At 36.2% G+C, this 22,083-nt stretch overlaps 1 pseudogene; it reads right to left on the bottom strand.

Annotated features, from left to right (window-relative positions):
- LOC102820562 overlaps positions 1 to 22,083 on the bottom strand; it is a 30,495-nt pseudogene that overhangs the window by 1,164 nt on the left and 7,248 nt on the right.

Here is a 22,083-nt window from a genome sequence, read left to right as displayed (position 1 = left end):
TTGGGACATAAAGTTCACAAATCACTTTTCCCTAAAACAAATTCATCTCTCTCTCTCTCTCTCTCTCTCTCTCTATATATATATATATATATATAGTTATATATATAGTTATATTTGTGCCAGGAGAGGAAAGAAAAACCAATGATTTCTGAGGTCAGGCTTATTGCAAATTTTCAACAAAACTCATGTGGACATCTTTTCAAATCATTGAAGCTTTTTAACAAATTTACGAGAATGCTACATACATAAAAGAACAGTTCTTAGATGGATCAAATTTTTTAAGGAAGCCTGGAAAGACCTCAGAATGAATTAAAGGTAAAATTGTTGCATGCTGCTCAGAAGGCCATTATTTTGTTTGTTTGTTTGTTTGTTTGTTTGTTTGTTTGTCTGTTTGAGGGCGGTACAATTTCAAATAGGTAATCTTTATAGATTTTCTTGAAACTCAAAGGGTGATCACGAAGGAGTATTATGATGAAGTTTTATAAAAATAAAAATTTAAAAAATGCATATGTAAGAAAAGGGACAGAAAAGTTGTGCCAAGAAACATTTTTTCCTATCACAACCATGCACCTGGTAATTATTCAAGGGTAGCAATGGCTGCCTTAAGGGAATTTTCTTGGGAACCCTTCCCCCTCTACCCTATAGCACTGATCTTGTGCTTTAAATTTCTTTTTGTTCTTGCTAGCTCAAAGAATGGAGTCATGGTGTGGCGCAGTGGGGTAAAGCATGGAGTGCAAGATCAGTTTGAACCATAAGGTCAGTGGTTTATACTTACAGGTGCTCCCTGGAAACCCTATACAGGGCCTCTGAGAGTCTGAAGTCATTTCGACAGCACTTAATGTAACAAAGCTCAACAAAAATTTGAAATGAATACAATTTGAGTCCCTCAAAAATATCAAAACTACCATTTTGACATGGTATAAACTGAAAAGCATAGAATTCTTCAGGGAAGGATTATAGACAGAAATACTATCTTCAGAAGTGTATAGACACAGAGAACATGCTGAGAAACCAGAGCTTCACATTTTGATGCTTGTGTTTAATAAAAGAGTCTTTGATTTTGACTTACTTTCATATGTTATTGTTAAGTGCCATTAAGTCTGTTCTAGCTCATAGCGACCATTTACAGGGTTTCTGAGCACTGGTTGGTAAGTTTGAACTGCCAAGCTTGTGGTTTAAACTGATCATGTAGTCTGGTGCTTATCCTACAGTGCTATACTAGTACTTCTACCTTCATATATCAGAAGATAAATAAGTAAATCTATTTTAACAGATGGTTTTAGCTTAAAATGATAATTTGGGACATAAAGTTCACAAATCACTTTTCCCTAAAACAAATTCATCTCTCTCTCTCTCTCTCTCTCTCTCTCTCTCTATATATATATATATATATATATAAATAGATATATAGATATATAGCTACATAGACCTAGATATAGATATCTACATATCTATATGTAGATATCTATATCTAGGTCTATGTAGCTATATATCTACATATCTATATCTAGATATCTATATATAGAGAGATATCTAGATATAGATAAATATAGAGAGATCTATCTGTCTATATATACATATACATACATACATATATATAGTGATTAATTAGGTCACACTGAAAGATGTGAGCCTTATTTCAAGCTGTTTATGTTACATTATCTTAGTTTCATCATGATATTTATGGCTGGCTGTGGGTTGCTCGGGTGGGAGAAAATCAAACTAGATTCATGTTTCTGATAACACCGTATATGCTACATTCTCATGAAAAGAACTTTAATACATTTTGCCCCATGGTCTTTCAATAAAAATCTAAGAATCAGCTTAGTGTTTGCCCGATGCTCCCTAGAATCATTCATATGGAAATAACCAATTTATTTCTAAGAGAAATTTGACTTCAAATTTTTCTGTTAGCAAAATGGACCTATTAAGCTTATAATAATCCTAATGATTATTAACTCAAAGAGGGATTCACGTAGGGGAAAAAAAAATTGTCAATGGCCAATTTGAAAAACTGTAACCAAAAGAGTTCAATATTATATTGCACATTAGTAGTAATTGTAAACCTATTATATGTTGTTACTGAATACTATCAAGTCAATTCTGGCTCTCAGCAACCCCGTGTATAACAAAATAAAATATTGCCCAGTCCTGTACCATCCTCACAAGCATTGCTATGTAAAACCTATTGTTTCAGATACTGTGTTAATGCTTCTCATTAAGGGTCTTCCTACCGTAACATTCTTTTCTAGGGATTGGTTCCTCCTGATAACATGCTCAAGGTAATACAGTCACAGTGTCTCTTCCAAGGAGCATTCTGTTTGTACCTCTTACAAGTCAAATGTTTTCTTTCTTATGACAATCCTTGGTATATCAATAATGCTTGCCAATTCAGATGTGTCAAATCTTCTTCATTCTTCCTTCTTCCATTGTTCATCTTTGTCAGGTATATGAAATCACTGACAATGTTATTCTATAATAACTTCTGTTCATTCTTTGCTAAATCTGTGATACAGAAAGTATTATTTGAAATGTACATTGTATATTCCAACATTGATATTTTATGTGTCTTTTCCTATCTTTGCAATCCAACACTAGACATTCCTTGATTTTAGGATGTTTTCTGTCTGTTTATCTCTCCGTATCTTGATCTCTCTTTATTATAGATATATTGCTCTGAATTAAACTTGGGCTATTTTACCATGTCATTAAGGAGTACTATGTTCTAGCACATAATGTGTTGACTGTTGATTAGTGCCAATGAGTCATTTTCAACTCATAGTGACCCTGTATAGGGTTTGAGTACTGTCTGGTGGGTTTGAACCACTGACCTTTTGTTTCAAACCAACCTTTTGGTCCAGTGCTTATCCTAGAGTGCCACACAAGGACTCTAGCACAAAATGTGCTGGATGAGTGAGTTTTACATTATAAAATGTCTTAATTTCAAGATATCATATAAGTTAAATAAATCAGTTTATTTCTTTAATTATGTTAAGGTTCAGAATATTGTAGTTTAAATTTGCTTGTAATGAATAATTATAGTTATAAATAATTATAGTTATATTCTAGAGAATATAGTCTATTGTAGTTAGATCAGTAAATTATTTATAAATCAATTTTAGAAATGATATTGTTTTCTAGAATCTATTGTTCTAGATTATAAAGTATATTATTTTTTGTTTCTTCATGCTGTTGTTTGCACTTTAAATTGACAAGTTCATTCCTCAAGGGTGATCTTTGGCATCACATTGCATAACACTTAATTGTGCTCATGCAGGACCTATACATAGGCCAAGAGGCAGTCACTCAAACAGAACAGGGAGATACTGAGTGTTTTAAAGTTAGGAAAGGTGTGTATCAGGGTTGTATCTTTGTATCATACTTATTCAATCTGCATGCTGAGCAAATGATTCAAGAAATGGACTGTATGAAAAAGATTATGACATCGGAATTGGAGTAAGACTCATTAATAACCTGTGATATGTAGATGACACAACTATGCTTGCTGAAAGTGAATAGGTCTTGAAGTGCTTACTGATTAAGTTCAAAGACTACAGCCTTCAGGTAAGTGTGTGCCTCCAGTGCTGCACTGGTTTACTAAAACACATCAGTTGGTATTCTGTCAACTCATGAAGCCTTGTTTTTCACTAATGTCTTCAGTGCAGCTTGAGCCTTTTTCTTCAGTACCTTTGGTAATATTCTACCTCGTAAAATAATTGAATGTCAACCCAACCAATGCTTTTGGGGGAAGGATTATAGAGATGGCAACACTGCCTTCAGAAGTGTGTTGACTTAGATAAAGGACATGTCAAAAACAAGAGTTTCACTTTCTGATGTTTTGTGCTTAATCAAAGTATCTGATTTTATAGTAACACGCTTAGACTTACACTTAAATATTTAGTTGAAATTTTCATTTCATTTAATTGTTTCAGCTTTCCGTTTCTTCCAAAATATTGTAGGAGTAGTGATTAATTGTGTTCTTAAATATTTCTTTGGCTCTTTTTGCAGCAGTATTACAAAATCAACTCAACTCCAACTGTGTTAAGATAATTGATCTTTGTACACTTGTGCTGAGCTTAGAAGGTAAATTTATACTGAGTTGCCATGGTGTAAGACATGGTGATAGGTCTGGATGAAACTTAGGATAACACTTCAATGAGTTAGCTCCTGGCCATGAAGAAGTAGCTTGAGATGAAATCAAATTTATACTTGGTCTTGCTGTGTGTGTATCAAGAAAAAAGTTCTTATGTGGGTGCTCATAGCTTAATTTGATCTAAAAAAGAATACATTTCCAAGCACTATCTATATTTTCAATTCCCATTACAACTTTCTGTTGCTGTATAACATGTAAATCATTTTGTTCAATGGTTGAAATAGATGCTATAGTATATAAATATTCAAATCATGCTAGAATATTTCAAAATTACTCTTCAATATAGAATTTCATAGGCCACTAACAAAACTGATTTAATCTTTAGTAATGGTGCAACATAAATTGAATTTATCTGGTTGCTGGGTGGCTCAGGACATGCTTATACATTTTAGTATTCAGTGAGTAGCTGTGAATTTTATTAAGCAAATGATCTCTGGGATACAGAGTGGTCTCCATTATGAAAGCAACATAAATCTGATAGCAGCGTGGACTCAGGGCAGAATCTACAATGAGAATTATGCATCAAGTTCTGAATAACTTTTTGAAATACAATGTTACAGTTTTTCAGCTTTACTCATCTGTGGAAAAGTTGAGTGTATTTAGTTTGATGGACAAAGAATGAGTGAAGTAATAACAAGCTGCATCACAGAAGTGCCTGTGAGCTGTGAAACCATTGGAAAGACAAACAGGAAACGCTAATGTTGGTCTACTAGTGCTGTGTTGCATTTAAAAACAAAAACAAAAAGAGGAAAGGCTGCAGTCAGTTTATTTGACCCTTCTGCTGTGTAACACCACACCTCTTAACTACTCCATTCCTAGTTTCACTAAAAGAAAACATTACTGTGCTCCACCCAGCTCTTCCATGGTACACAGCACAACAATTTGATGGCTTGACATAGTATATTTATCATCATGGGTAATTATTTTTGGTCTCTTGATCTGAGAAATAAATACCATTTTCCATTTAATTGTGGGTTTATTGCCTAGACACCACAAAATGCATTTAAATAACTCAAGATGTACAGGCGAAACCTATATTATTTAATGAGTTAACCATCCTTTGTTAAATATTATAGAATACATCATGCCTCACTAATCTTTTTGTAAATGGCTAAAGATAGACTTTCAAATGACCCTACCATTTTCTTCAATTTAATATATATATTTATTAATAGGATGATATAAGTTTGTTGTATTTGTTATAATACCAATTTTGATAAGCAGATAAAAGTGAATGCTAGTTTATTAATCAGCCATACATGCTTGATAGACCTGGTTTGGTTTATCTAGAGTGTACTTCATTTGGAGAGATTACCAAAACTGGCTACCCAAGCAAGCACTTTAATCTTTCTAGTTTGTGACATTGTTTAACTAAATGTGAGATTAAGTCATTATATTAACCTTTTGATATCAGTGATAATGGTGAAAAACTTTCTAAACAGATTAAAAATTAATCCCTTATGTAAAATTAGTTCATTCACATTTAAGCATAATGAAATTTTGAATGAAATGATATAGAAGTCCAATATTTATAAACTGCTTATATATAAGATTAATTCCATATGTTAGATGCAAAGCATAACAAATAATTCAGGCTTATCTAGTGTTATTTTGAAAATAAATTTCTCTACAGCTTTTCGATCAGTCTATCAGTTTACCACACTGTGGTGACTTGTGAGTTACTGTGATGCTGGAAGCTATGCCACCAATATTTAAAATACCAGAAGGTCACCCCTATAGACAGGTTTCAGCAGAGGTTCTGTACTAGGAAGACGGACCTCATGATCTACTTCTAAAAAAAAATGGCCACTGAAAACTTTATGAACAGCATAGGAACATTGGGTGATAAAAATATCAGATGATGAGTCCCTCAGATCAGAAGATACACAGAATAGGACTTGGGAAGAGTTGCCTCCTCCAAGTAGAGTCAACCTTATTGTTGTGAATAAAACTTCCATTTTCAGATGTGGAATGATTCAGATGAAATGGCTGAAAACATGCATTACTAATCAGAGCATGGAATGTACAAAATATGAATCTAGGAAAATTGGAAGTTGTAAAATATGAAATGTAATGAGCAGAAATGGACTGGTATTAACCATTTGAATCAGACATTCATATGTTCTACTATTCTGGAAATGACAAATTGAAGAGGAATGGTGTCACATTCATTGCCAAAAGATGATTTCAACATCTATCCTAAAGTATAACACTGTCAGTAATAGGATAATACCCACATGTCTACAAGGAAGATCAATAATTTACTAGCCAATGGCAAAGGTAAAGAAATTGAAGATTTTTTTTATATGTTTCTACAGATTGAAATTGATCAACTATGAAACTGAATGCATTGATAGTTATTACTGTTTAGAACATGAAAGTTGGAAACAAAAATTAAGGATTATTTGGCCTTGATACAAATGATACTGGTGATAACATTATAGAATTTTGGAAGAAAATCACTTATTCAATGCAAATATCTTTTACCACAATATAAACAACGACCATACAAATGGACCTTACACAGAAATCCAGTTAGTGACATGTTGGCCTGCAAGGTCAATTTGAACTGTAAAGGCAGCTATTTATACTCACCAGCTGTTCCTTGGAAACTATATGTACAGGGTTGCTATTGGTTATAACTAACTTGTCGGCACTTAACAATATCATAGAAATAGGTGATGTTCTTGTTGTTGTTGTTGAAATAGATGATGGAGAGGTTTGATATCTGTCAGAAAATTGTCAGGAGCCGATTGCTGACCACAATATCAATTGGTCATAAGCAAGTTCAACTTGAAACTGAGGAAAATTAAAACAATTCCATGAGAGCCAAAATATGACCTGGAGAATATCCAACCTGAATCTAGAAAAAAAATCTCAAGAATAGACTTGATACATTGAACAATAATAAAAGAAAAACAGATGAGTTGTAAGATGACATATATGAAGAAGACAAAAGGTCATTTAAAAGACAGGGAAGAAAGAAAAGACTAAAATATATTTCAGAAGAGATTCTGGAACTTGCAGTTGAATGTGGAGTAGCTAAAGCAAAAGGAAAAAATGATGAAATGAAAGAGTTGAAAAGAAAATTTAAAAGGGCAGCTCAAGAAAGAGTAAAGTAGTATAATGAAATGTGCAAAAAGTGGAGTTAGAAAATCAAAAGTGTAGAATATGTTCAGCATTTCTAATACTAAAAGAAACGAAGATAAACTTCAAACCTCAAGTTACAATATTGAAGGTTAGGGCAAAATATTGAATGTCTCAGAAAGCACCACAAAGAAATAGTCTGTACTATTACTGTACCAAAAAGAAATCGTCGCTATTCAACCTTTTCAGGAGGTAGCATGTGACCAAAAATCCACGGTATTCATGGGCGAAGTCGAAGCTGCTCTGGAAGTATTATTATTGGAAAACAAGCCTCCAGGAATTGATGGAATACGATTTGAAATGATTGAACAGTTACCTGGACAATCAGCTAGAAGAGAGTAATATTTGTACTCCTTCCACAGATAGGTGATCCAACAAAACGTGGACATTGTTAATTATCAACTACATCACCCACAAGCAAAGTTTTGTAGATAAGAATTCAAAAATTGTTGCAGCAGAACATGAATTTCTGGCAACCTTGCAGAAATTCAACCTGGGTTCCAAAGAAAACATGGAATGGAGTATATCATTGCTGATATCAGACAGATCTTGGCTGAAAGAAGAGAATATCTGAAAGATGTTAACCTGTTTTTTTTTTTGTTGTTGTTGTTTTTTTATTGCCTACACAAAGGTATTCAGCTGTGTGGATCATAACAAGTTATGGATAGTGTTATAAAGAATGGAAATACTAGAACAATTGATTGTGCTCATGCAGAATCTGTACATAGATCAGGATAAGATAATAATCAGGAAACAAATGTGTCAGTGTTGCATTCTTTTATTATACTTTTTCAATCTGTCTGCTTAGCAAATAATTTGAGAAACTGCTATATTAAGAAGAACACAGCACCAAGAATGGAGGAAGACTCATTAACAACTTGCAATATGCAAATGACACAAATTTGCTTGCTGAAGGTGAAGAGAATTTGAATCACTTACTGATAAATATCCAAGAATATAACCATCAGTATAGATTACACCTGAATATAAAGAAAAAAATTCTCCCATCTGTACCAAGAAGTAACATCAGGATAAATAAAGAACCAAGTTGTCAAGGATTTCATTTAACGTGGATCCACAAAGTGCCCATGGAAATAGGAACTACGAAATCAAATATTGGATTAATCTGGTGTAAAAGGCCTCCTTAAAATTTTTAAATGGAATAATCACCTTGAGGACTAAGATGGGCCTGAGTGGTATTTCCAGTCGCCTTGTATATATGCCCAAGCTGGACAATGAATAAAGAAGACCAAAGAAGAAGCAATACCATTCAATTATGGTGCTGGTAAAGAATATTGAATTTACTTTGGACTTTCAGAAGAATGAACAAATCTGTCTTGAAAGAGATACAGACACAATGCTTCTTCATAGAATTGAAGATTACAACGCTTCGTCTTATGTCCTTTGTACATTTGTCAGTAGAGACCTGAGCCTAGAGAAGAATATTCCAAACCAAACCCACTGCTATGGTATCAATTCTTAGCGACCCTATACAGGGCTTCCATGACTGTAAATCTTTGTGGAAGCAGACATCCTCATCTTTGTACCAGGGAGTGGTTGCTGGGTTTGAACCACTGACTTGGCAGTTATCAGACCCATATATAACCCACAGTGAGTTAACCTTATTAGTCAACAACCCAATTCTGCATAAGCAAGGAGAATCCTCCAAACTGATGTCTGCACTGCAGGTTTGGGACTTGCCAGCCTTTACAACTGTGTGAGCCATTTCTTTGGTGGGCTGTGAGTTCTGTGAGACTTTGCAGTGAACTGTGGAACCTTGGGATAAGGGAATAATACTAACAGGAGGAGAAGTCATTGATATCAGGAATCATGAAGTACTCAAATAGTTAGGAAAGTTGGACAAGAATGTGAGGTATATGCAAAATGGCACAATTACTTTGGATAATAGCTTGGAACCCCCTCCCCCACCCTCCCCAGGGGGAGGGGGCAGCACTTTGTACTCAGCTGGATTCAATCATTCATTTCCATGGGTATACAGAATACTGACACCATACTCACTTATGCTTTATTAGGGAAGTTAACAGTGATGTCACGCTCACCAGCCACTCCTCAGAAAACTTGTACAGGGTCACTATGAGTCTGTTGCAACTCGACAGCTCTGAACAACAATAACAGGAAAGTTAAGGGTTTACAACTGAGGGTAAGCAAAAAAGAGGAAGATTCTTAGTAAGATGGATTGGCACAGTGGTTGCAACTAGGGGTTCCATCTAACAATAATTGTGAGGAAGGTGCAAGACTGGCAGTGTTTTGCTCCATGATATTCAGGGTTTTTGTATGTTGGAACCAACTTCAAGGCACTTGTGCTGTCATGAATTCTTTCATAGGTCTCTTCTTTGTAACTCCTACCAAAGAATTTTTTTTCCCTGATGGGTCTGGGTGTTAGAAGGAGGAAGAAGGTGCTGTTGGAAAACAAGATTCAGCTGTGGATATTGAGAAAGTTAATTGTGATTGTAAAAACTTGCAAGTCTAGCATGTGTATAAAATGAGCCATCTTAGGTGATGTGAGAGGGGCTGTGTGTGCTTTTCCTTGATTAATCAAGTTCACCTCCATCTGACCTCTAGTTCGTGGGACTTGAGTCAACAGCCTGACTTGACTTGCCAGCTTCCAGAGCCTTGTGAAGGAGCCCTGGTAGCGTTGGGAATTATGAGATGGGCCGCTAACCAACCACAAGGTCAAGTAGATCGAATTTACCTGTTACTGTTGTCGTTAAGCGCCGTCAAGCAGGGTCCAACCCATAGCGACCCTGTATAGGGTTTCTGAGAAGCAGCTGCTGAGAGCTTGAACCACTAACCTTGCAGTTCAAATGGCTTTGCTGTCTGGCATATTAATCCACAGTGCTACACTAGGACTCCTGTTACTTCATGTGATAAAATAAGGTTTTCTGCTCCTGTAAAGATTTATATCCTCAGAACCGCTATGGAGGGTTGTTGTGAGTTGGAACCGTCTCAGTGGGACATAACCAACACATAAGACTTGTGAGTCAACAGCCCAATTCTGAATGAGTGAGGAGAATCCTCTAGACTGATGTCAGAACTGCAAGTTTGGTACTTGTCAGCCTTTAATCTTTGTGAGTCGTTTCTTTGACGACCATGAATTCTGTGAGACTTTGCAGTGAATTGAAGAACGCTGGGATGTAGGGGAGAATTTTAGCAGAAGGAGTAGTGGTTCCTATCAGGAAATACAGAGTAGTTGGATAATTAGGAAAATTGGACATTTTGGGGGGGTCTTTAATTTCTACCTCATAAATACCAATTATCAGTTTTATTTGTAATTGTAGATATTGGAAAATATATGCAGAGTTAAACATTCATGTAATCTGCAATATTATCCATTTGAAAAATTCATTACATCATTCATATTTTGGGTTTTCTTGATGTTTTATAAACATTTTTTCGTCAGTTTTAACGTTCAGCAATTCATACACATATTTTGTTTCATCTCATTGATTGCAGTTGTCTATAGGTAACGTCACTTGATCCACTTCGTCTCTGTTTCCTATTTCCATCCCTCCTTTCCAAAGTCTTCTTAACTTTTGTTTTCTTGATGTTTCACTTCAAATAAACAATTTAAGATGCAGTTACATTAACCTGGCCTTATTAAGTCTGTCATCCATGCTGCATTATTAAGCTTGCAGAATAAAAAATGGGTGTTGTGACTGTAAGTTTTGGTAATGTTAGAAAGGATTTATAATAATCAGCCTCCCTAACCCTAAGAGAGATTATATTCTCACTGAATAAATTTAGCTCAGCTTTCACATAAAAACTTTTGTAGTACAGGTCATCACCAATTTACAAGATATTTGAATTACGTGTAAGGACTTTTTTGTGTATACATTTTATCATTAGTAATATATTCTACCTGATAGAGTAGTGGATTATGAGCGGAGCTACTAACTGCAAGGTCAGCAGTTCGAATCTACCAGTCACTTCTCAGGAGAAAGCTGAGACTCTCTGCTCCTGTAAAGATTTACAGCCTTGGGAACTCTAGGCAGGGTCACTGTGAATCAGAACTGATGTGATGGCACACTACCACAACCAATATGTTATACATACAATGTTGTAGCACATGATATTCAGATGTTGTCATTCTTAGATGTTTGATTACTGATGTTCAATTTTATGCTTTATTGTGTGGCATTGTTGGCTAATGCACTGGACTGAAAAGTCCACTTGAGCTGCAAGGCCAGCAGTTCAAGCTCACCAGCTGCTCCTTGGAAACACTATACAGGGTTGCTATGGGTTGGAACCCAACTCTACAGCACATAACAACAACAGCAATATTATTATTTTTTTAAATGCTGTATTTTGAAATGAAAAATTTTTAAATGAGTTATTTGATTTATGTGAGCACCAACTTATGATGGATTCATTGGAAAGGGACCACATTATAATCCAGAGACAACAAATAATCAAGCATAGCTATTATGTTGCTCCTAAATACTTGAGTAAGTTTGAACATTGATTTGACAAGCTTTCTTTTACTGTACTTTTGCTAGGATATTTTCATTCTGGTCCTTCTGGTCTAGATGAATGGTAGTTCAAAATCTTATTTCATATCCCTTTAGAAAAGGCAAATGTGTTATCTTTCCATTTCCTCTAGCTATAAAAGATAGCATTGTCTTTAACTGAACATCCTGTTGAAGTAGTTGTAATTTTTATTAAGGTCCTTATTGTATTAAAAATACATAGCTCCTAAAATCTGTAATCCCAGTATTGTAGGATGCTTACAGGATTTGCTATGACAGCAGACATTTATCTCTCACATCACTCATGCTAAGGGATGCACTGAAAGAGACAACAGTAATCATATTTAGAATGACAAGAAACAGATGGACAGATAGCAATTGATGGAACAGTCAAAGAACATTGGCTGTAAAATCTGTGATGGAAAAGCCAAGAAATGATTTATACCTCAGAACATTCTATGGTGGTTGTTGTTAAGTGCCGTCAAGTCGGTACTGACTCACAGTGATCCCTGTGTAGGCTTTCCAAGGAGTGGCTGGTGAGTTTGAGCCACCGATTTTTTTACAATTCAAGCTGACCTTGTGATCCAGCGCTTATCCTATAGCACCACACTAGGACTCCTCAGAACATATTACCCCCAAATTAGGAATTGGCAATGCATATTTCCTATGGTGCTCAGGGTTGTTGTTATTTGGTGCTATCACGTTCACTCTGACTCTTACTGTCTGTGCCTTCTATATCAGTGGATTACAAAGAAGATACTTACCTGCAAACTTTTGAGGAAAGAATTAGAACGTCATGGGAATGACTAAAATGATAAATTCAGAAAATACTAAGTATTGACAAGAATGTGAGTTACTTCTAAAATGGTCCAACTACTTTGGAAAGCTGTTTGGAAGAAGTTTCTTAGAAATGGAAGCAAGCACTTAGGTATGCATGTGTTAAAAAGAAAAAAGAAAAAAAAAAAAAAAAAGCTCCAACCCTCCATTCTGCAACACTGTTACTCAGCTGGGTTCAATAATTCATCGCAATGGGCGCACAACTAAGACTTACTACTTACAGTTGTGGGGTATATTAGCAACGTTAACAAGTTTCAATTCAGGGTTCAAAATGTTCAGAGCATAGCTTTTCTGCTCAGGACAGACTCTTCTTAATTGCTCCCTATTTCTGGAGTTAGCCCTTTGGCCTGGCCTCTGACTATAAATTCTTGTTGTTAAGTGGCTTTAAGTTGGCTCCAACTCATAGTAACTCTGTATAAGTTTTTGGAAGTTGTAAATGTTTGTGGGGGAGGAAAGCCTCATCTTTCCCCCATGGAGCAGCTGATGGGTTCAAACATCCAACCTTGTGGTTCGCAGTCCAGTCCAGTACTTATCCTCTAGAGTCACTGAGTTCCCCTGACTTTAAAGTCATACAAATTACTGATGTAGCCCTAATTTAGACTACTAAATGAACGGTCAGCAGTTCAAACCTACCAGCTGCTCTTGGAAACCCTACACAGGGTCTCTATTACTTAGAACCGACTAGATGACAAACAACAAATTACTGGTACATGCAACACCATGAATAGACCTCAAATGTATGATGGTAAGTAAAATAAGCCAGGCATAAAGGGCTTCATACCAAGGCATTCTGGAAAAGTTGCACCTGTAAGAAACTCGAGAGACAGAAAATAGATCACTTGTCAGGAGCTGGGGGCAGGAAGGCAAAGAATAGACTGTTAAATATCATGAAATGTTTGGTTTGATAAAAACGTTTTGTGTCTTGAGAGTAGAAAACATTTGTCAAAGCTCATTGAATGATACATTTGATGAAATTCACCTTTTAAAAATGCAAGTGACACCTCAATAGATTTAACTTAAAAAATCATTTAATATACTTGAAAAGCTCACACTTACACTTTTATAGAGTAAGTCAATATCTGTGATCATACCAGCACATTATTCTGCTCTGTCTAAACTTGTTACTGAAATGGGAAATCTTGAAATAAGAAAATCTTGTTTAGAAAATTACTTTTCCTATGTATTTTTGAAGTGGGCAACATTATTGTCAAAAGTGTCAACCATTAGCAATATTAGTAATATTAGACAAGGTGCCATATAAAACTTACGGTTATGGCTTTAGATTGCTAGTTTTCAACATGATTTTACATATGGGTTTAATGATATGTGTGTGTGACATCAGGTATTTATTGGTAAAAGTCTGAACCTCAGTTGGAAAAAGTTGACTGTTTCTTTACAAGTAATAAAAGGAGGTGTTTTAAGAAGAGAAAAGGATTTAAAGAATCATTTTATCAGGATATGAATCCTGGTAATTTTCTCAATGAAAAGTACAGACACTTGGAAATACACAGAAGAAAGGTAGGGGTCCATCTCCCTCTTGGAAATTAACAAAAGCAAATTTGCATTTTAGCTTCCGGATATTGTAAGATGCCAATAAGAACCCTCTAGGGAGTCTTGGTGTAGCACTGTGGGCTAATGCAAAGCTGTTTGAACTGCAAGGTCAGCAGTTCAAGCTCACCAGTTGCTCCTCGGAAAGCCATACATGGTCGCTATGGGTTGGAATCGACTGGACGGCACTTAACAATAACAACAGGGAGTCCTGGCATGGTGCTGTGGATTAATGCATCAGAATGCAAAGTTGGTGGTTTAAGCTGACAAGCTGCTCCTTGGAAACATGGTTACTATGGGTTGGAATCGATGGCACTTAACAGTGTTTAGAAAGTTTAGCTTCTAACCTAAAAACCTGACTCAGAAGAGTAAACATTTGTTATTCTTTATTTTATTGTATATTGTTTTATATTTGTCAATAACATGAGCTAATGGCTCATTCTTCTTTGTTAAATTTTAGCTTAAGCCTCCCCTTCTTTGGGATATTCCTCAATTCATAAGACATTAAAAGTTTTTCCTTATTCGCATTCATCACATTCTACCCTCATAATCTTATTTTCATTTTAAATGATTTCAAGCTTTATTTATTTGTCTTTTAGATAGTAATTTGAGGCAGAGCTGTTTTTCTTGATACATATTCTCAGTGACATATTCCTATATTTTGTATATGGGAAATGTTGACCGTTGTTTTTCAGTTACATGGATTTGATAGTATAGAAATAAAATGCATGCCCCTTTTACCTTTCTTATTTGCCGAACTAACAACTCAAATTTATTGTCTTCATATAAACAAGATTTTCATCAGTTCTTCCAAGACCTCTGTATTTTAAAAGTAGTTACCCATTTACTGTATTACAGAGCAGAAATCTGAAAATAAAATCACTCATTGAGCATTTTCAGATCAATTGCTTCCTCACTTTGCATATTTAATTTAGGCTTAAATCATTGGGTTTCATCATTCCAGGCAAATGACCTAGCAAAGTATTTTCTCAATATACCCCCACACGCAAATTAAAGTATTTTGTTACAGACACAGTTATGAGTATGGTAGAGCATACAGTGGGCAAAATGTTGAAAATTTCATACATGTTATCAAACATCTTAAGGCAATGTGGACTCAGATGTGGGGACTCAGGACCATAGTCTCAGAAGACATCATGGTCAGCTGGTATTACATAATCCACAAAGACAATGTTCTACATCCTACTTTGTTGAGTATCATTTAGGATCTTGAAAACTCAAGAGTTCTCAAAATACCCACTGAGGGAAAGAGTCTTCACATCAAGTATCAATCCTATCCCCTCTATATACAGGGTTGATAGTGATGGGCAACTTAGACATTGGCTACCTAAAATGAGGGAATGATAAAGGCATGTAAGACTAGCTTATAAGTTTTCAAGAAGGAGTTTAGTTTAAGAGTGTGCAGAGGAAGGTAGAATCCCCACTGAATAGTTGTCATCTTGTCTAGATGGGTCTGATGAAGAGATGGGGATAAGATTCTTATGATTCAATAGTGAGTAATTATAATCATGACTAATTGCATTTGTCACAACTGTAAAGGTAAAAGTTCTGTAACAAAAGTGTGGAGTAGTTAATCTTATAGTCCAGAAACAGACCATCCTAGGACAATCAAGGGAGAAGAGCATGAGTGGAATGTGGGACCCTATGCAGAGAAGCAGCGACTCCAGATATGGAGGCAGAGATGAGGACATGGAGAGGTAGAACAGCTGAGGACTCAAGAATCATGGAAAGAAAGACAGTGCTGGCAGCCAGGAGGCAGACTTGCAGAATGTGCCCTTTGGTTGTTTAAATGATTATATATTCCTGAGCATTTTTGTGTACACCGCTTTTCCCCCCAAAAAACAAAAAAACCCACAGAAGGAATAGAAGCAAATACTGTTGAATGATGATGCACAGAGGAGATTATAATCATATCAATGAAACGAGTGTAAAACCAAAAAAAGAATTGTATAAACAGTGTATAAGGAAAAAAAAACCCACAAAAACAACTTATGAGTTGCCGTCCAAAGTGCAATTATTGGTCTCTCCATGTGCAGAAGAAAGAAGAGTGAGAAATGAAGATGCTTGGAATCAATTTGTCCAGTGGACAAATGGAACATGTGAACATCAGTTTCCATGACTCTGAGACCAGAAGGACTATATGGTTCCTAGCTACCACTACCAGCGTCTGTGAAAGAGATCACTCTAGAAGTTTCCTGATAGAGTAGGAGAAAATGTGTTAAAAATCAAATTGATAAAAAAGAAAAAGACTGAGCTTACTGGTCAGAACGAGACTGGAAGAACCTGAAACTATGGACCTCGACCACCATTCAGGTCTGGAAAGGAACTCTCCCTGTGGTCCAGTTTTCAGCCAAGCAATAGACAGATATTGGGGGTGGATGAGCAACACTAGTAAGGTATGCTCAGCATGGTATGGTGAATCATTAAAAATCAAAAGGGCAACATTTACTAAGGACCAAGAGGAGAAGGAATATGAAGATGAGGAATGGAAACAGGGAGAAAGTAGAAGAACCGTTGTTACGTGGAAGGAATTGCAATCGAGATGAAACACTGTCTCATTTGTTGAATGAAAAAAAATGATCTTGTCTGTAAACCTTCAGTCAATTCACAATAAAAAGTTAGAGAAAAATCAAAGTAACTGACTTCACTTGGTACACTACATAAACAAAACTAGGGCCTTGTCTTAGTTACCTAGTGCGCTGTAACAGAGATAACACAAGTGAGTCACTTTAAAGAACAGAAATGCGTATTCTCATACTTAGGATTTTAAAAGTTCAAACCAGGGTCCTAGCTATGTTGATTCCTTTTGAGATCCTTTCTCCTAGTTTCTAGCATCACCTATCAATCTTTTGGTAAATTACTTGTAGATTATCCTCACTGGGTATCTGTTGTCTCCTGTGTGTAATGTTCCGTCTTTATATAACTCAGAAATGATTAGATTTAGAACCCACCCTACTTAGCCATGATTTAATGAACAAACTGAATTTTCATATATACAAGTATTGAAGTGAGGATTCCAATAGATGCTTTAGGGGAGACACAATCCAATCCGTATCAAATGTGTAATATGAAATGCACATTAATTAATTAAAGACAATTTTTGTCAGTCGTTAATCCATCCTTTTATGTAGGGGCAACAAAACAAATAAAACAATGATATCCACTTGTTCCTCCTATTATGTTCATTTTTTTCTCTCTTCCAAAATTGTTAACCTGATCTTTTCTGCTGGAAGTACAATATATAAACAGTAATCGGTAAGTGATTTTGAACTTAAACGATACAACCATTGTTGGTGGCATCTTGTTTCTGAGATTCAGAATTGCTTGATATCCCAGAGCTTTTGTGACTGAAGCTACATTTTCCCTTGGTCTTCTTTATAAGCCCTAGCTCTAAGTACGTGGTGGTCTCTGAGTCACTGAGACGTTGTCTTTTTCATGCCAGATCAAGTGTTTGCACAGTGTTCTCTACTTTCTTGTCCTCAGATTGATTTTAGAGCAAATACTGTTAAAGGAAATAAACTCAAAGCAGTCAAAACTACTGGTGGTTTTTGTTTTGCTCTGACTAGTACATTGTATTTTATTTTTAAGTGAAGCCTCTTTGAACTGGTTCTCAGAGAATATTTTTCTAGGACATCTCCTAGAATGAGGTGTTTTTTCATCACTTGAGGCATGGATATATCCACAATTCATAGCACTTTTTACTGTGAAGATAGAAATTTACCGTGAATTCTAAATATTTAAACATTTAGCATTTTTTTCACAAGTCTTGTAGTTTTAGAACCTGACTTTTGGCACAGGCTTTTACTAATCTGATTTCAGACACAAGCACCTATTCTAGTTTATTATTTTGCACCCGTTGAAACGGGTCATAACATTCCTGCTTAAATAGAAAAAGGGTTGCAAAGGGAATGAATTATTCTCGATCTCAGTTTAATGTTGAATTATATTATGAACGAGTATTTGATAAACATTGCATAGTACTTTGTATTTAAGTAGTTTAAGGAATTTTGACATGCTACCAGATTTACTGGAAAAAAGTATGAAAAAAATAAAATAACCAGAAAGTAGGAAGAACACTAATACATACAAACAACAGAGTCACACTTTAGCTGCGAAGTTCTTAAACACATTTGTCATTTCAGTAACCTTCTGAAAACCATAGAAAATGTAAAATTGATTCAGATCTTGAGCAGCAACCTCCTTTTCTGCTCCTCCTCCTCTTTCATCTTCCCCATCTTTCCCTTTCCCCTTATTCCATTCTTTCTCTCTCCCTCTTCCTGTCCGTCTCCTCCATCTTTCTGTGTCTCCTTCTCTTACTAGGTGCTGTGGAGTCAGTTCTGACTCATAGTGACTCTATGCTCAACACAGGGAAACACTGCTGCCACTGCATCAATGCATCTTATTGGAGTACTTCCTCTTTCTCACAGACCCTGTACTTTACTAAGCATTAATGTCTTTTTCCAAGTAGTGGTTCTTCCTGATAGCATGTAAGAAGTATAAGAGGTGAAATCTCACCATCCTGGCTTCCAAGAAGCATGTGTTCTAAGACAGAATTGCTTCTTCTTTTAGCAGTGAGTGGTACTTTCAGTATTCTTCTGCAACACTAAAACTCAAATGCATAAATTCTTCTACAGTCTTCTTATTCATTGTAAAACTTTCACATGTACTTGAGGTTATTGAAAATACTATAGCCTGGGTCAGGCATACCTTAGTCCTCAAACTGACATCTTTGCTTTTGTGCTCTTAGAAGAGGTCTTGTGCAGTGAATTTGCTTAATGCGATATGACATTTGATTTCTTGACTGCTGCTTTCATGAGTGTTGATTGTGCATCCAAGCAAAATGAAGTCTTTGCCAACTTCAATCTTCACTCCATTATTCAGGATGTTATTTATTGGTCCAGTTGTGAGGATTTTTGTTTTCTTTACATCAAGGTGCAAACCATACTGAATCCCATAGTCTTTTTTTTTTTTTTTTTTTCCTTAAATGTTTTATTGTGAATTATGTGACAGTTTACATGGGAGAATGTTAGTTTTACATTCATTCTATCGTATATCGTCTCATTGCCATGGTTACAATCCCCTCCATGCAATCCTTCCCCCGTACCCCCCAGGTCTTCAGCACACAGTCGCTCTCCCTCTCTGGATCTAAAGTCTCCAGCTGCTCCATCACTCCACGTCATCATCTCTGGCTCCATTTCAGGCATCACTGCTTCTCTGGGTAGGGTCCCGCTCTCTGCTCTTCTCCCTTGATGGTCCTAGGGACCTCCACTCCTAGACTAAAAAGTTAATCACTCCCCTCCTTGCTATAAAACGTCTACCTTTACATTTCCGACCCTCACAATCAGTCCTGATAACAATTATTTACTATTGTATCACAAGAGACCCGTCTGCATTTCATTGCATCAGCCCCACCTAGTCAGATCAAATACTACTCACTGGAGATTCTACCTTCCTCCATGCTCTCTGGGTCTAGGTTCCCTCTTGAAAGCCTGTAAGCCACTCACTTCTTGCCTTTGTAGCCCCCCGCCACCCATTTTGGGTAGCCAATGTCCAAGTTGCCCATCCCTGTCTACTCTCTGTGTGGAGAGTGTGGGAATGATTCTTGCTGTAAGGATTTGTTTCCTCTTCTGAGCTACTGCTTCCATAGGTGTAGGTCAAGTTCATCAAATTGTATGAGGATACTTTTTTTTTCCATCTTCTTTTTACTTCTGGTTGAGCTCTGATCATCCAGTCACTGAAGTCAGGATATCTGCAAGTGTGGGTGTTCTTATGCATATGCCCTCTCTTCTTATCAGCTGGATGCTTCACTCTCCACTCTAGTCCTGTGTGGCTATGTCACTGACTCTGGGCCCAAGAGTCCCCAGGTCTTGCCACACTGCTAGCCAACCACGTCTCCACCAGGTTCACAGGAGTCTATTGAACGTTGTAGGGCTTAGCTCACTGCTTCATTGCTGTTTTTCCCTCACTTCCCCTTATCGGTGTCGAGTGTGGTCACCAATCACAGCGTGTACTGAATCCCATAGTCTTTGATCTTCATCAGTAAGTATTTCAAGTCTTCTTCACTTTCAGGAAGATAGGTTGTATTATCTGCATATGGCATGTTATTAATAACTCTTCCTCCAATCCTGGTGCCATGTTCTTCAAATAATATACTTTCTCAAATGATCTGCTGAGCATAAAGATTGACTAAATATGGTGAATGGATTCAACCATTGCACACACCTTCCTGATTTTGAACTGTTCAGTATTCCCTTGTTCTGTTTGAACAACTGCCTATTGGTCTGTGCACAATTCCTCATAAGGAAAATGATGTGTTCTTGATTAACTATTCTTTGCAACGTTATCCATATTTTGTCATGAGGTGTACAATTGATAGGCTTTGCACAGTCAATAAAATGCAAGTAAAAACCTTTTTGGTGTTGTCTGCTTTCAAACAAGGTCCATCTGATGTCAGCATTGATAGACCTTATTCCACAGTCTCTTCTGAATCTGCCTTGAATTTCTGCAGTCCCTTGCCCATGCACTGCTGTAATCATTTATAAACTATCATCAGCAAAATTTTGCTTGCATGTGATATTAATGATTTTCAGTGATTCCCACATTCCATTGGGTTACCTTTCTTTGGAATGGACACAAATACTGATATCTTCCAATCGATTGGCCAGGTAGCTGTTTTCCAAATTTCTTGGTATAGATCAGTAAGCACTTTCAGAAATTTATCAGTTTATTGAAATATTTTAATTTGTATTTCTTGTTTTTAGCCAATGACTTTAGTGCAGCTTGCACTTCTTCCTTCAGTACCATCACTTCCCAATCATATGCTAACTCTCGAAATGGTTGAGCATCGATCTTTTCTTTTAAATACAGTGACTATGCATTACTTCCAACTTCTTTTGATGCTTTATGCATCATTCAATATTTTGCCCATGGAATCCTTCAATGTTAGAAGTCAGACTTGAATATTTTCTTCAGTTCTTTCATTTTGATAAAAGCTCAGCATGTTGTTACCTTTTGGTTTTCTAAGTCTTTGCACATTTCATTATAATACTTGATTTTGCCATATTGATCTGCCTTTCATAATCTTTTCAGTTCTATTTCTTCCATTCACTTTAGCTTCTCTATGCTCAAAAACAAGTTTTCGAGTCGAGTCTCTTCTGACATCCATTTTTATCTTTTCTGCCTTTTTTTTTTTTTTTTTTTACTTTCTGCTTTCTTCTTGTATGTCCTTAATGTCATCCCACAAATCTTCTAGTCTTATATCATTAGTGTTTAATGCATTAAATCTGGTTTTGAGTTGGTGGCTAAATTCAGGAAGGATATAATTCAGGGTCATATTTTTGCTCTAGTGGGCTAGTTTTAATTTTCTTAAGCTTCAGCCTGAAGTTGTATATGAGTAATTCATGATCTACTTCACAGTTGGTCCCTGACTTTGTTTTGGTTGATGATACTGTATTACTTTACTGTTTCTTTCCACGGATGTAGTCAGTGTGATTCCTGTGTATTCCTTCTAGTGAAGTCCATGTGTATAATCAACTATTATGTTGTTTAAAAAAGGAATTTGCAGTAAGTTCTATCATGTAATCTTCAGCATCATTTTTATCATCAAGACCATCTTTTCTGACTATTGAGCCTTCCTGTTTGTTTCCAACTTTCACATTCCAATTACCAGTAACTGTAAATGCTTCTTGATTGTGTGTTTGGTCAATTTCAGCCTACAGAAGTTGACAGAATTCTTTGATTTCATCATCAATGGCCTTAGTGGTGTCTGCATAAATTTTAGTAATGGTGGCTGGTGGCTGTGTGCCGTCAAGTCGGTTCCAACTGATAGTGACCCTGTACAGGCTTTCCGAGGCTGTAAATCTTTACGGGAGCAGAAAGCCTCATCTTTCT

Source organism: Chrysochloris asiatica, unplaced genomic scaffold (genome assembly GCF_000296735.1).
Source record: "Chrysochloris asiatica unplaced genomic scaffold, ChrAsi1.0 scaffold00009, whole genome shotgun sequence".
Classification (NCBI taxonomy): domain Eukaryota; kingdom Metazoa; phylum Chordata; class Mammalia; order Afrosoricida; family Chrysochloridae; genus Chrysochloris; species Chrysochloris asiatica.
This window is presented reverse-complemented; position numbering and strand designations above follow the sequence as displayed.